A 17,017-nucleotide genomic window follows, 5' to 3' on the forward strand; every position below is an offset into this window, starting at 1 on the left:
AATCGAACTAATAAAACTATAAAGTTGACCGAATAAGAAAATGTTAAAATAGTTTAAAAAATTGTATACTTATATTTTATTTGTTTTATCTATATATTTATATATTTGTTCATATATAATTATATATAAAATAAATTAAAAATATTCGAGCCAAACCGAACTGAGCAGATCTTTGCTCGTTGCTTGGCTCACTTACAAACCGAACTGAGTAGAGCGGCTCGTCTACAACCAAGCGAAAAAATGAGCGACCATTTTCCGAGCAAATAACGAGCGAGCGGCGAGCGAGTTTAAGCGTCGAACGGTTTGGACGGCCCTAATTCCTACTTTGCTTATATGATGGCTGAAGAGGTATGTACCCGCCTCAACTCCAAGCAAGGCGGGTCAACCCACAAGATAAAGACATTATGAAGGCACAAAGCCAAAACCTATGCGCATGGCGCATACAAAACATGCTCAGGCATCATATGCCCAGGCACACATATGCTCGCGCATCACATATGCGCGCAGCGCATCATCGCGCGGCGCATATCACATGCTCGTGCATATCACATCTGCGCATGAAATATCTGCGCGTGAGAATAAAGAGAAGACCCCGCGCATCCTCAGGGTGAGCGCATATCATACGTGCACATAATCAACCTCGTCCTTATCCAAATCAGGATTAGGGCAACCTTGATTGTGCACATCAGACAACCTTCCAGAAGGTATCTTTTTAAGGAGAAAGAATATGCTGATGTTGATAGCTGCCGAATGAAAGGTCGACAACTCAGCATGACACATGTGTTACCACGTGATTACAACCAACGAGAAAGCGCCAGGTGTCCCAGAGGACACGTGGCGCAGTGCGATTGGAGGAAGCCAACGAGGTTGAGCCCAACCGGTGGTAACCCTAGCACTACAAATACAGCATCAACTCCACTTTTATGAGACATTCATACTCAATCATTGACAGTTACAAGCAGTGATATCACATTGAATCATATTGAATTATATTCACTCACAGTCAGTTACAGAAAACACACAGTCACACAATCAAGAGTATTCAGCGATTCAGCAATACTCTTGAGATTCACTGACTCACACTTTATTATCTTCTCCACAAAGATACTGATTCTCACGCCGGAGGGTTACCCCAAAGAGGACCCCTCTGTCCCTTTCTGAGGGGTAAGTAACGGCGCTGTTCATTTTGTAGGTGGAAGAACACGGATTCAGAGGAACCATCGGTGAAACAGTTTAATCATACCCGAGGAAAGTAGATCTGCTACCAGTGAGTAGATCCACGTTTCTTCATTGGCGCCATCCACTGTTACAAACGGCAATCAGATCTCATCCAGATCTACAAAAAAATCAATCACCATGGTTTCTGGAGTTGCGTAACGTTGATCAAGCTCTGGAGGATATTGAACGTGAGGGTGTTAACGACGGACAGCAGGTTCTGAGGGTTCCGCGTGATTCTACGCGTACCACCAGCAACCGTCCCTTCGTCACAACCCCTCACGGCCAGACTGAAACTCCTCCAGACGATCACACGTTACAAAATATGGCCGGCGCGAAGCTGAAAGGACCAATGGGTCCAGAAGATGAAGCAAATGATCCGAATGAATGGCTCATAAACGAGCAGCGGCGTCTGATTGAAAAGTACAACGACATGGTCAAGCAGAAGAAGCTAGCCGACCAAGCACAAAGGCAAGCTTTTGATAAGCAGACTACAAAGAGGCCGCGCGCGCCGGAAGAGGGACATTCTGTTCACACTGCACACACTGAGTTCAGTGATGAAGAAGTGCATAGCATGAGGAAGACACGGGATACTCATGCAGGAGGCTCACAGCTTCGCGCGCCTGTGAACATGGCGCCTGGAGCCAGAGCAGATCTGGATCTGCACATGCCGTACAGCCCACCGATCAGAGGGCAAGTGGACGTAACCACGCCCTATAGACCAGCCATCCTGGTAAAACACTCAAAGTTTACTGCGCGCATCGCGCAGGCTCCCATCCAGCACAAGACAAAGATGCCAAGTGGTCTGGGCAAATATGATGGCACAACAGATCCAGATGACTTTTTGCAAGGTTTCTATAACACGGGAAACCTAGAGAGCTGGACGATGCCAACATGGTGTCATATGTTTGCTCGCTGCCTCACGGGCGCAGCGCGGGTATGGTTCGAGAGCTTGCCGACAGGGCAAATTGATGGGTTCGAGGAACTATTAGAAAAGTTCCAAGCCCACTTCGTACAGCAGCGCAGGCACACGCGCGATCCTGATGACATCATGCACTGCATACGCAGGAATGATGAAACGATTGAAGATTACATCACTCGTTTCAATCAGGAATCCCTGGCAATCGGGGGTATAACTGAGCAGCTCCTGCGCGTGGCCTTTATACAAGGCGCGCGCAGTGACCAACTCCGCCGGGCTCTTGTAAGCAAAGATGGTATGCCCACCACGTGGGCCAAGTTAATGGAGGCATCGCGAGTTTTCGCGAGAAATGAGAAACAGATTGCCCAAGATAGGGCAAGAGAAAGAGCGCATCAGGCAGAGTCACCGCGCAGCAAAGATAAGAGGGCCAAACAGAACTCTGTATGGTCCAGGTTGCAGCCAACAAGTTTTTCTTCCGCGGAAAAACAACCGCAACCAACCTCACCACAGCCCCAAAAAGAAGTTCGTAATCGCGGGGAGGGTGACAAGAGGGAGGGCGGCAGAGATCCTAGCAGACCTCTGCCAAGAATATGGACGCCCCTCACTAAAACACCTTCACAGGTGTTAAGTACTGAGAATGTCCAATTCAAGCCCCCCAAACAACTACACTACAAGGGACCGCAAAACAGTGGCAAATATTGTGAATTTCACAGGTCCCCGGGCCACAACACCGACGCATGCCATCATTTAAAGGATGCGATCGAGAAGGATGTAAAGTCGGGCAGGCTGGCTCACTTGGTAAAAAACCAAAGAATAGAAGATGAGCAACCGGAAGGAGCCTCTGCCAGCAAGAAGTACAAAAGAATCTGTGTGGCTGAGGGGGGACGACAAGGGCAGACGTCAAGAAAGAGAAGCGCGCAAATCCACGGAGATTGGCGCGAGCAGCAAGTCATCTTCCCAAGAATCAGGGGAGGCCCTTCAATAAGCAGTCCTCTCGTCATTACCACACACATTGCTCATTACGAAGTGTCAAAGGTCCTGGTGGACACTGGAAGCGAATCTGACATTATATATGAGCAGTGTTTCAGAAAGTTAGACCCGGCAGACCAAGCGCGGCTCGAAATTGTGAACGCACCAATCTGTGGTGTCTCAAATGAAATCATACATCCCCTAGGCCAGATTCAGTTTGAACTAACTATGGGGGATGATGAGCACAAGCGAGCCGAAGTTGTCAACTTCTTGGTCTTGCCCACCACGTCATGCCACAATATGATCCTGGGTAGGGGAACGATTGCCCAATTTAATGCTGTACCGTCGCCAGCGCACGGCGCATTGGGGATCCCTACACCAACAGGCGTAGCATTTGTTTACCGCGATCATTTGTGCGCAGTGACAAGCACGCCGCGGGAAGGGAGAATGAAACTTACAATGGCTGACAATGCGCCAGAGAAGTGGATTTTAAACCCAAAATTCCCAGAGCAAACGGTCACAATTGGCGCTACCATTTCAGACGAAACGAGATTGAGAATGAAAAAGTTGCTCACAAAATACACGTCGGTTTTCGCGTGGCAACACTCCGATATGACGGGGGTCCCGCGAGACTTGGCGCAACATTCTCTTAACACGTTTAAGTCGGTGGAGCCAATTGCACAGAAAAAGAGAATCATGGGGGATGAAAAGGCGAAGGCCATGAATGAGCAAGTGGAGGACCTGTTGCGCGCAAACATCATCCGCCCGATTCGATACCAGACATGGGTAGCCAATCCTGTGATGGTAAAGAAAAGCAACGGGTCATGGAGAATGTGTATTGACTTCAAGGACCTCAACAAAGCATGTCCGAAAGATTGTTACCCCCTCCCAAACATCGACGCAAAGGTGGACTCCGTGGCGCCATTCAAGCTCAAATGTTTCCTGGATGCCTACAAAGGCTATCACCAGATTCAAATGGCACCACAGGATGAAGACAAGACGGCCTTCAGAACCGACAAGGGTGTTTTTTGTTACACAAAAATGCCCTTTGGTTTAAAGAATGCGGGCGCAACCTATCAGAGACTTATGGATTCGGTTTTCAGTGAACAAATCGGAAGAAATCTAGAAGTCTACGTCGATGATTTGGTGATCAAGAGCAGGGAGGAGAGACAAATGCTCAAAGACATCGAGGAAACTCTTCAGCGCCTAACGGAGGTTAACATGAAGCTCAACCCGAGCAAATGTACTTTCGGCGCAGAAGAGGGGAAATTTCTTGGTGTAATGGTCACTAAGGATGGTTTCAAGGTGAACCCTGAAAAGGTGGAAGCCATCCTTGACATGCCTTCACCATCCACCATGAAAGAGGTTCAGAAGCTGAATGGTAGATTGGTGTCAATCAACAGGTTCCTAGCGAACCACGCCAGCAAATCTACTCCATTCGTTAACACCTTGAGGAACTGTTTGAAGAAGAGCCAATTCAAATGGACGCCTGAGGCCGAGCAAGCTTTCACTGAGATAAAAGAATGTCTCATAAAGTTACCAGCGCTCACAGCTCCACTTCCTGGCGAAACCCTTACATTGTACCTGTCTGCTGGAGACCGCGCGATCGGCGCAGTATTATTGGTGGATCGCAAGGGGATACAAACGCCAATATACTATGTGAGTCGGGTGCTCACAGACCCTGAGACGCGCTATTCCATCATGGAAAAGTTAGTTTTGTCACTAACACACGCGTCGCGCAAGCTCCATAGATACTTCAATGGTCATCCTATTGAAGTTCTGACTGGTTACAACATCCAGCAAGTCTTGCGACGCCCTGCGCTCTCCGGAAGGCTGACAAAGTGGGCGCTGGAATTAGGTGAACACACGATCACTTATAAGCCCCGTCCAGCGATAAAGGGTCAAGTTTTGGCGGATTTCATCACGGAAATCCCAGACGGAAAGATTGAAGAAGCTCAGCGCGAGGTAGATCCTCCGCGAGCAAATGATGAAGAAGATGTTTGGAGGCTATTCACTGATGGAGCCTCCAACAGCGAAGGGTCCGGCGCAGGCCTCAAACTGGTGGACCCTGATAATCATGAATATACTTATGCTATCAGGTTGGACTTCAAGAGTACCAACAATGAGGCTGAGTATGAAGCCCTGCTGGCTGGTCTGCGCATCGCGCGCAAGTTTGGGGTTAAAAGACTAGAGGCGCATGTTGATTCTTACTTGGTAGCTGCTCAGGTCAACGGCCTATATGACGCCAAGGAGAACACAATGCCTCTGTATCTAGAGCAGGCAAAAAAGCTCGTTGAGCAGTTTGACTTCTTCAGAATCATACACATCTCGCGCAGCGAAAACAAGTCCGCTGACGCGTTGAGTAAAATGGCATCAACTAATTTTGATCACTTTGGCAAAGATGTCAGGGTGGAGGTAATGAGCAGCCCGTCAGTGCAAACGCAATCGGTCCTTGTAATTCATACAACCCCTTCATCCTGGATAACTCCAATAACGGAATTCCTGATGAAGGGGAAGTTACCGGACGATCGCGCACAGGCGAGAAAGATAAGACACAAGGCACAGAACTATGAATTACTTGATGGTACATTATATCGGCGCTCTTATCTTGGACCGCTCATGAAGTGCCTGGATGCTGAAGAAGCAACCTATGTGATTAGGGAGATTCATGAAGGAATCTGTGGAATTCACGCTGGCCCGCGCATGGTGGTTGCCAAGGCGATGAGCTCAGGCTACTATTGGCCAGGCATGTACTTGGATGCGCTAAAAGAAATCCAAAAATGCAAGGCATGTCAGAGCTACGCGCCAAACACCATGCGTCCAAAGAACAACTTGATTCCAGTCACCTCCGCATGGCCTTTCCACAAATGGGCCATTGATATTGTGGGGCCCCTGCCGCAAGCGCAAGGGCGAGTGAAATTTTTGGTAGTGGCGATAGACTATTTCACAAAATGGGTTGAGGCCAAGCCACTAGCAAAAATCACAGCTGAGGCGATGAAGCAATTTATCTGGAGCCACATCATTTGCCGTTTTGGCCTTCCCATGGAAATTGTGAGCGACAATGGCAAACAATTCACTGACAGGAAGATATCAAGCTGGCTCAGAGAATTGCACATCAACCAAATCTTCACGTCCGTCTACCACCCTCAGGGGAATGGTCAAGTGGAGCGCGCGAATCAAAGTTTGCTAAATGGGCTGAAGAAAAGGTTGGAGGGAGAATCCCATTCTTGGGTCGAAGAGTTACCTAATGTCCTGTGGGCGCACAGGACATTAAGCAAAACTAGCAATGGCGAATCCCCGTTCAGCCTAACCTATGGGACAGAGGCTATGATCCCAGCAGAAATTGGATGCCCATCCCATAGGGTACTCATGATGAGCAAAACCGATAACGAGCGCGAAAGAAGATTGGACCTTAACTTGCTTGAAGGGCGCAGAGAAGCGGCTATCATTAATGAAGCCAGATACAAGAAAAAGCTGGAAAAATATTATAATCAGCGCGTTAAAGAGTGCCACTTCAAGAAAAATGATTTTGTCCTTCGAAACAATGAAGCTAGTCGCGCGATACCCCCAGGAAAAATGTCCCCCAATTGGGAGGGACCTTATCAAATTTCAGAAGATTTGGGGAAAGGCGCGTACACTTTAAAAGATTTGAAGGGAAAAAAGATACCGCGCGCGTGGAACGCGGCACAACTTAGAAAATGCTTCATGTAAAAAGTTCAAATATGTAATCAAGGCTTTTAAGCCATCATGAATGATGATTCGCGCAATCTTTCAATATTTGTCGCCCTATCTTTCAATATTTGTTCTATTACCTTTGCATACGTGTTTCACACTTCCTTTATTAATTTGGATCAATATGACAACACTATATTGAATTCAAAACAAAATAAAACGAAGTAAAACATACATGCGCGAGCCTTAGCTCAAACGCGTTAACGAGTCTTAACTCTAAAACGCCAGGGCCTTAGCCCAAACCTACGAGCCTTAGCTCAAACACGTTAATGAGTCTTAACTCTAAATACGTCAGGGCCTTAGCCCAAAACAAAGAGCCTTAGCTCAAAACACTCACAAACATCCATCTTACATCCCGCGCAGCTTGATCATAAAACTCCTTAAACCTAAGGCAAAGTTCATGCCATAACATAGTTATTAAGGTCTCAGGTCGAGATCGCGCGAGGATTCAAAGTGGATATCTGACTAACACATGCTGACATGTAATGGCTAAAACTCATACTTCCATGTAAAAACAGCGCGACTATGACGCGCGAAAAAGGAATTGTGAAAAGTTATCGCGCATGTCAGCATAAACGAGATACTGCGAAACCACTTACAAAATAGGACTATGGTTAAGTGAATAATTTCCTTACAACCTTGTTCTTATTTTAACGTGCAACCATATCTTATATCTATACAAGCAAACATGAAGAGATGAATGGAAATGCACGAGACGAAAGAAGGAGAAAACAAGTTTCATTCCATTGCATTGAAATTTACAAGTATGAGGAGTTACAAATTACATGTACAAAAACAAAAAAAAAATAAATATACAAAATTTGATGAAGGGCTTCTCAAGTCTCCACATCGACGTCAGCCGCTTCATCACCCTCATCATCTCCCGCAGCATCTGGCGCGGTCTGCTCCTCATCCCCGAACTGACCATAGTCAAGTTCTTCCTCCTCATTGGAGTCTTCGATCACAACGGTGTCAGGAGCAGATTCTTTCGCCGCGCCAGAGCCGCTGGCAGGGGCAACATCCCCCGCGCCACCATCATCGCCACCAGCCCTCTCGCAATCATCAAGCAACTTCTTTAGCGCGCCGAGGTCGGGCTGGTCAGCAAGCGCAGCTATCTGTAAATCATTACAAAAGTAATGAGTACAAAACACTTAGAAAAGTTAGTCAAGTAAAACTCATTAAGATCAAGGTACCTGCATAAGGATGGGGATGGGAGTATTCATATACTTTTCCCCCACCGCGGCCATGTCCGCGCAGGCCGCATCGCTCTTGTAAGGGTACTCGGATGGGTTCTTCCTCAACATGCCATATTCATACCCATCCGTAAACCCTTCAGCTCGGCCCACCAAACGCGCGGCGGCATTGCAGTCCATCACAAGGGCTTGAAACTCGGCGGAATATTTCATCGCCAAAGCGCAGCGAGCCATGCCCTGTGACACCAGCCATTGGCGATCCTGCGCGAGGCCAGCAACAGACGTCTCGAGGGCAGGAACCTGAGAGTTTAATAACTCAACAGTTTCCTTAGTCTTTTTTAGTTCCTCCTTATCAGACGCTGCTGCCGCCAAAATTTTTTCTTTCTCCGCCTGCGCAGCACCAAGTGCTTCATGGCTAGACGCCGCCGTCGCCAAGGCCTCATCTCTATCGGCCTGCGCGGCCGCCAAATCCCTTTTCAGGCGCGCAACCTCGCTCTCCAGTGATGATTTCTCAGTGATACTCTGGACGATAGCTTGGTCACGCGCCTCGGCCTGCTGTTCCAAGACACGCACTCTGCGCGCGTACTTGGCAACTTCGGCCTCCGCCAACTGCTGCTTCTCCCGCGCAGCTTGGAGCTCATGCCCGCGCTTGATGTATGCGGTGTTGGCACTTGCTCGGTTTTCACTGAGCTCCGCCTGGAGTTTCTCAGCTCGCGCGCGAGCATCAGACAGGTTCCAGGCGGCCACCTTAGCCTCTCGCTGAGCTTCCACAAGAGCGTCGCGTACTTTAATATAATCACGACGAAGCTCTTGGGAAGCAGCGAAGAAAGCCGACCCAGCGAAAACATGGTCGTTCAGCAAGTCCGAGCGGGTGCGCTCCTCCTGATACCTCCTTTCAGTAGGAGGCACGGCATGAGCCCAGAAGTCCTCGCATACGCCCATGGATTGAAAGGAACTCTCTTCATTAATATTCCATCTCGGGCGGTAAACGTGGTCACCTTCCTGCAAAAACACAAGAAAAGTTCTAAGTCATAAAACATACTTATATGGAGATACGCGCAGCGGACCAACAAATCAATACATACCTGCGGGGATGAAGCAGGAAAGTCAGCGCCAGCCCCACCAGAAGTCTGCGCTGCGAACACTTGCGGCATCGCAGGGCTGGCGCGGTCTCCCAAGGAGTCTTCAACTTGAACTCCCTCGTCCTCCTCGTCTTCTTCAACAGGCCTCTTCTCCTGCGACCTGGAAGGCTCCAAACCAGCCTCGCGGAGAGGGCTGCGTGCAGGAGGAGGCGAGGGAGGTCTCGACGCCGCCAGTTCGGCGCGCAATACGGTTTCCTGCTCCTTGGTAATCCCAATAAGGGGAGACTCAGCACTAGCAGGAGCAGGACCAGAACCAGCGGCGCCGGCAGCGGCGCCAGGAGTATCACCAGCAACTGTTGCGCCAGCTACAACTCCTATGAATAAATAAACAAGGAAAAATTGTTTATGACTGACTCCAAAGGGAAAAATTCAGAAAACATATGTGCAAAACTTACCTTGGCGCAATTCTGTTCGCGCATCGAACATCGCCATAAAATCCATTCTACCCTTTTCAGAGGGTAGAACAGGGGATTTCGATGGAGTCCCTGGCGCAGCCGTGGCACCTTGTGGCGCCTTCGGCTGATCTGTTACCGTCCCTGCCTCTGCAAACATTTAAAGGAGCAAAGGTTTAATAACAATTCAGCCAGATGAAGATAAATAAAGTATACCTGTTGCAGGCGCGGCACTACTTCTCTCTTCAGCCGCGCGAAAGGAGGAGGCGACGCCACCATACCTCAAGTGGACAGGAGGTCTGCCCACTCTCACAGGCAGAGAAGCTAAAGAAACCTTTGTGGTAAACACCTGGGTTTCCTTACGTCCCTTCGTTTGAGCATGGGGATGAGCGACAGGGGTGTCATCTTTCTTCTGTTTCTTACTGGCCCCTGCGCCAGATTTCCCCTTAGCTTTGCGCTTTAGTAGGGGCGCCTCCTCTTCCTCCTCCTCCTCTTCCGCGAGCTCTAGCTCGTAGTTTTCAAGCGCATCTACAAAAACAAGCGACAGAACTGTTAATAAACTTGGGTATTCTAAAGGAATGAGCAGAAGTGCGAAGGCTTACCAGGCGCGTCACCGTCAAAGTCAAAATCCAGATCTACTGGGATGAACATGTCATCGAAGCGATCCGGGAAACCAACCTCCCCAGCGCCAAGTTCGACGGAGCCGCCCTCCACATGTTCATCATAAGCGGCAAGGATGTAATCCTTGGTGACTGCGCAAAGCCAAGTTAAATGATATCAGCAAAAGAACGATGTTCGCGCAAAAATAAAAAAAAAAAAAAAAAAAAAAAAAAAAAAAAGAACTTACACAACCCGTCGACTTGGATAACGGGCTCAAGCGCGCTGTCGGCCCAGAGCCTGCTCATGCCGACCCCAACCAGCGCCTCCTCGCAAATTTTCTTCGCGGGGGATGGTTCGGCGGTCAGTTTCTTAACCCATGCGCCAGTTGGGTTCTTGAGGACACCCTCATCCGCAGGCGCAGAAGTGATAGAGCGCATGGTCATACGGATGGGGATCACACCGGCCTTAATGTAAAAAAACCTCTCAGACCAGTCATGAAGGCTCTTGAATGAAACAGTGGAGCACTTCACCTTCTGACTGCGAGGAATAAAAGAGATCCAATTGTCTTGGATCTTGGCCTTATAAAAATACTGAAAGCGCCGAGGAGTGGGTTCCTCGCGCTGGGATTTGCACATGAACTCAAAGTGAGTCACGCGCACGAGTCCAAACGGATGGACTTGGGATATGTGAATCCCATAGAACTTCAGCAGTGCACCCACAAACCTTGTCATCGGGAGACGAAGGTTGCAGTGGGTAAAAAAGTGGCTATATAGGGATATATAGCCGGCAGGCGGGTCCGCCGCCGTTTGCCCGGACCTAGGCAACATGCAGCCAAACAGGGTGGGAAAGCCCTGAGAGGTGATGAGGTTGTCGAGATCTGCCTGCTTCAATTTGCAGGGGATTTCATTCCACCTTTTGGTGGCCTTGGTCCTCCCTACTTCCTCCGATGTGGTCTCAACAACCTTCTTCCCCTTTCCCTTTTGCTTCAATGTCGACATCACGACAGATTTCACACGGCGTCTTCGAGAGGCAACGGAGGTGATTGAAGGGCTAGACGAGTACGAACTATCAGACATACAACTGTAATAGCCGATAGTCGAGGATTCGAATCGATGTAAGCACTCAAATCAGAATGTGAAAGCAGAAACTGGAATTTTAGCAACAATGAAGATGAAGATAAAAATTTCCTAAGGCACTGCTTTTATAGGCCCAGGAGAGAGAAATGTGGCAGCTGATCGGATTTCACGCGCCCCCACTCGCAGGGGCAAGCCAACGAAGGCGCGACACGTGTCCCTAACAGCTGTGTGAGGGGACAAAAAGATGTAACCGACCTGCCACGGAACAGAGACGCGCCCCCACTCGCAGGTACTAACCAATGCGAGTGCGACACGTGTTCAAGACAGCTGTGTGAGGGGACATGAAAGGCAACTGTAGCACCTCGAGCACACGAAACGTCTGACACGTTTACGGCGCACGTCATCACCAACCAACCACGTGTTTGGACCCTTCGTTTTCAACCAAATGGATAGAACTTCGCGCAACGATGGAAGCAACCAGGAAAACGACAAAACCCCATTAAAAGACAAAAATCAGTAAGTCTAATATCCATCTTACCGCGCTCGCGCGAGATAAGACACACATTAGACTGGGGGGGCTTGAAGAGGTATGTACCCGCCTCAACTCCAAGCAAGGCGGGTCAACCCACAAGATAAAGACATTATGAAGGCACAAAGCCAAAACCTATGCGCATGGCGCATACAAAACATGCTCAGGCATCATATGCCCAGGCACACATATGCTCGCGCATCACATATGCGCGCAGCGCATCAGCGCGCGGCGCATATCACATGCTCGTGCATATCACATCTGCGCATGAAATATCTGCGCGTGAGAATAAAGAGAAGACCCCGCGCATCCTCAGGGTGAGCGCATATCATACGTGCACATAATCAACCTCGTCCTTATCCAAATCAGGATTAGGGCAACCTTGATTGTGCACATCAGACAACCTTCCAGAAGGTATCTTTTTAAGGAGAAAGAATATGCTGATGTTGATAGCTGCCGAATGAAAGGTCGACAACTCAGCATGACACATGTGTTACCACGTGATTACAACCAACGAGAAAGCGCCAGGTGTCCCAGAGGACACGTGGCGCAGTGCGATTGGAGGAAGCCAACGAGGTTGAGCCCAACCGGTGGTAACCCTAGCACTATAAATACAGCATCAACTCCACTTTTATGAGACATTCATACTCAATCATTGACAGTTACAAGCAGTGATATCACATTGAATCATATTGAATTATATTCACTCACAGTCAGTTACAGAAAACACACAGTCACACAATCAAGAGTATTCAGCGATTCAGCAATACTCTTGAGATTCACTGACTCACACTTTATTATCTTCTCCACAAAGATACTGATTCTCACGCCGGAGGGTTACCCCAAAGAGGACCCCTCTGTCCCTTTCTGAGGGGTAAGTAACGGCGCTGTTCATTTTGTAGGTGGAAGAACACGGATTCAGAGGAACCATCGGTGAAACAGTTTAATCATACCCGAGGAAAGTAGATCTGCTACCAGTGAGTAGATCCACGTTTCTTCATTGGCGCCATCCACTGTTACAAACGGCAATCAGATCTCATCCAGATCTACAAAAAAATCAATCACCATGGTTTCTGGAGTTCGTAACGTTGATCAAGCTCTGGAGGATATTGAACGTGAGGGTGTTAACGACGGACAGCAGGTTCTGAGGGTTCCGCGTGATTCTACGCGTACCACCAGCAACCGTCCCTTCGTCACAACCCCTCACGGCCAGACTGAAACTCCTCCAGACGATCACACGTTACAAAATATGGCCGGCGCGAAGCTGAAAGGACCAATGGGTCCAGAAGATGAAGCAAATGATCCGAATGAATGGCTCATAAACGAGCAGCGGCGTCTGATTGAAAAGTACAACGACATGGTCAAGCAGAAGAAGCTAGCCGACCAAGCACAAAGGCAAGCTTTTGATAAGCAGACTACAAAGAGGCCGCGCGCGCCGGAAGAGGGACATTCTGTTCACACTGCACACACTGAGTTCAGTGATGAAGAAGTGCATAGCATGAGGAAGACACGGGATACTCATGCAGGAGGCTCACAGCTTCGCGCGCCTGTGAACATGGCGCCTGGAGCCAGAGCAGATCTGGATCTGCACATGCCGTACAGCCCACCGATCAGAGGGCAAGTGGACGTAACCACGCCCTATAGACCAGCCATCCTGGTAAAACACTCAAAGTTTACTGCGCGCATCGCGCAGGCTCCCATCCAGCACAAGACAAAGATGCCAAGTGGTCTGGGCAAATATGATGGCACAACAGATCCAGATGACTTTTTGCAAGGTTTCTATAACACGGGAAACCTAGAGAGCTGGACGATGCCAACATGGTGTCATATGTTTGCTCGCTGCCTCACGGGCGCAGCGCGGGTATGGTTCGAGAGCTTGCCGACAGGGCAAATTGATGGGTTCGAGGAACTATTAGAAAAGTTCCAAGCCCACTTCGTACAGCAGCGCAGGCACACGCGCGATCCTGATGACATCATGCACTGCATACGCAGGAATGATGAAACGATTGAAGATTACATCACTCGTTTCAATCAGGAATCCCTGGCAATCGGGGGTATAACTGAGCAGCTCCTGCGCGTGGCCTTTATACAAGGCGCGCGCAGTGACCAACTCCGCCGGGCTCTTGTAAGCAAAGATGGTATGCCCACCACGTGGGCCAAGTTAATGGAGGCATCGCGAGTTTTCGCGAGAAATGAGAAACAGATTGCCCAAGATAGGGCAAGAGAAAGAGCGCATCAGGCAGAGTCACCGCGCAGCAAAGATAAGAGGGCCAAACATAACTCTGTATGGTCCAGGTTGCAGCCAACAAGTTTTTCTTCCGCGGAAAAACAACCGCAACCAACCTCACCACAGCCCCAAAAAGAAGTTCGTAATCGCGGGGAGGGTGACAAGAGGGAGGGCGGCAGAGATCCTAGCAGACCTCTGCCAAGAATATGGACGCCCCTCACTAAAACACCTTCACAGGTGTTAAGTACTGAGAATGTCCAATTCAAGCCCCCCAAACAACTACACTACAAGGGACCGCAAAACAGTGGCAAATATTGTGAATTTCACAGGTCCCCGGGCCACAACACCGACGCATGCCATCATTTAAAGGATGCGATCGAGAAGGATGTAAAGTCGGGCAGGCTGGCTCACTTGGTAAAAAACCAAAGAATAGAAGATGAGCAACCGGAAGGAGCCTCTGCCAGCAAGAAGTACAAAAGAATCTGTGTGGCTGAGGGGGGACGACAAGGGCAGACGTCAAGAAAGAGAAGCGCGCAAATCCACGGAGATTGGCGCGAGCAGCAAGTCATCTTCCCAAGAATCAGGGGAGGCCCTTCAATAAGCAGTCCTCTCGTCATTACCACACACATTGCTCATTACGAAGTGTCAAAGGTCCTGGTGGACACTGGAAGCGAATCTGACATTATGTATGAGCAGTGTTTCAGAAAGTTTGACCCGGCAGACCAAGCGCGGCTCGAAATTGTGAACGCACCAATCTGTGGTGTCTCAAATGAAATCATACATCCCCTAGGCCAGATTCAGTTTGAACTAACTATGGGGGATGATGAGCACAAGCGAGCCGAAGTTGTCAACTTCTTGGTCTTGCCCACCACGTCATGCCACAATATGATCCTGGGTAGGGGAACGATTGCCCAATTTAATGCTGTACCGTCGCCAGCGCACGGCGCATTGGGGATCCCTACACCAACAGGCGTAGCATTTGTTTACCGCGATCATTTGTGCGCAGTGACAAGCACGCCGCGGGAAGGGAGAATGAAACTTACAATGGCTGACAATGCGCCAGAGAAGTGGATTTTAAACCCAAAATTCCCAGAGCAAACGGTCACAATTGGCGCTACCATTTCAGACGAAACGAGATTGAGAATGAAAAAGTTGCTCACAAAATACACGTCGGTTTTCGCGTGGCAACACTCCGATATGACGGGGGTCCCGCGAGACTTGGCGCAACATTCTCTTAACACGTTTAAGTCGGTGGAGCCAATTGCACAGAAAAAGAGAATCATGGGGGATGAAAAGGCGAAGGCCATGAATGAGCAAGTGGAGGACCTGTTGCGCGCAAACATCATCCGCCCGATTCGATACCAGACATGGGTAGCCAATCCTGTGATGGTAAAGAAAAGCAACGGGTCATGGAGAATGTGTATTGACTTCAAGGACCTCAACAAAGCATGTCCGAAAGATTGTTACCCCCTCCCAAACATCGACGCAAAGGTGGACTCCGTGGCGCCATTCAAGCTCAAATGTTTCCTGGATGCCTACAAAGGCTATCACCAGATTCAAATGGCACCACAGGATGAAGACAAGACGGCCTTCAGAACCGACAAGGGTGTTTTTTGTTACACAAAAATGCCCTTTGGTTTAAAGAATGCGGGCGCAACCTATCAGAGACTTATGGATTCGGTTTTCAGTGAACAAATCGGAAGAAATCTAGAAGTCTACGTCGATGATTTGGTGATCAAGAGCAGGGAGGAGAGACAAATGCTCAAAGACATCGAGGAAACTCTTCAGCGCCTAACGGAGGTTAACATGAAGCTCAACCCGAGCAAATGTACTTTCGGCGCAGAAGAGGGGAAATTTCTTGGTGTAATGGTCACTAAGGATGGTTTCAAGGTGAACCCTGAAAAGGTGGAAGCCATCCTTGACATGCCTTCACCATCCACCATGAAAGAGGTTCAGAAGCTGAATGGTAGATTGGTGTCAATCAACAGGTTCCTAGCGAACCACGCCAGCAAATCTACTCCATTCGTTAACACCTTGAGGAACTGTTTGAAGAAGAGCCAATTCAAATGGACGCCTGAGGCCGAGCAAGCTTTCACTGAGATAAAAGAATGTCTCATAAAGTTACCAGCGCTCACAGCTCCACTTCCTGGCGAAACCCTTACATTGTACCTGTCTGCTGGAGACCGCGCGATCGGCGCAGTATTATTGGTGGATCGCAAGGGGATACAAACGCCAATATACTATGTGAGTCGGGTGCTCACAGACCCTGAGACGCGCTATTCCATCATGGAAAAGTTAGTTTTGTCACTAACACACGCGTCGCGCAAGCTCCATAGATACTTCAATGGTCATCCTATTGAAGTTCTGACTGGTTACAACATCCAGCAAGTCTTGCGACGCCCTGCGCTCTCCGGAAGGCTGACAAAGTGGGCGCTGGAATTAGGTGAACACACGATCACTTATAAGCCCCGTCCAGCGATAAAGGGTCAAGTTTTGGCGGATTTCATCACGGAAATCCCAGACGGAAAGATTGAAGAAGCTCAGCGCGAGGTAGATCCTCCGCGAGCAAATGATGAAGAAGATGTTTGGAGGCTATTCACTGATGGAGCCTCCAACAGCGAAGGGTCCGGCGCAGGCCTCAAACTGGTGGACCCTGATAATCATGAATATACTTATGCTATCAGGTTGGACTTCAAGAGTACCAACAATGAGGCTGAGTATGAAGCCCTGCTGGCTGGTCTGCGCATCGCGCGCAAGTTTGGGGTTAAAAGACTAGAGGCGCATGTTGATTCTTACTTGGTAGCTGCTCAGGTCAACGGCCTATATGACGCCAAGGAGAACACAATGCCTCTGTATCTAGAGCAGGCAAAAAAGCTCGTTGAGCAGTTTGACTTCTTCAGAATCATACACATCTCGCGCAGCGAAAACAAGTCCGCTGACGCGTTGAGTAAAATGGCATCAACTAATTTTGATCACTTTGGCAAAGATGTCAGGGTGGAGGTAATGAGCAGCCCGTCAGTGCA

The sequence above is a fragment of the Bidens hawaiensis genome, unplaced genomic scaffold (genome assembly GCF_021521415.1).
Source record: "Bidens hawaiensis isolate Kalapana, Puna unplaced genomic scaffold, B.hawaiensis_p1.1 tig00024225_1, whole genome shotgun sequence".
NCBI classification, from domain to species: domain Eukaryota; kingdom Viridiplantae; phylum Streptophyta; class Magnoliopsida; order Asterales; family Asteraceae; genus Bidens; species Bidens hawaiensis.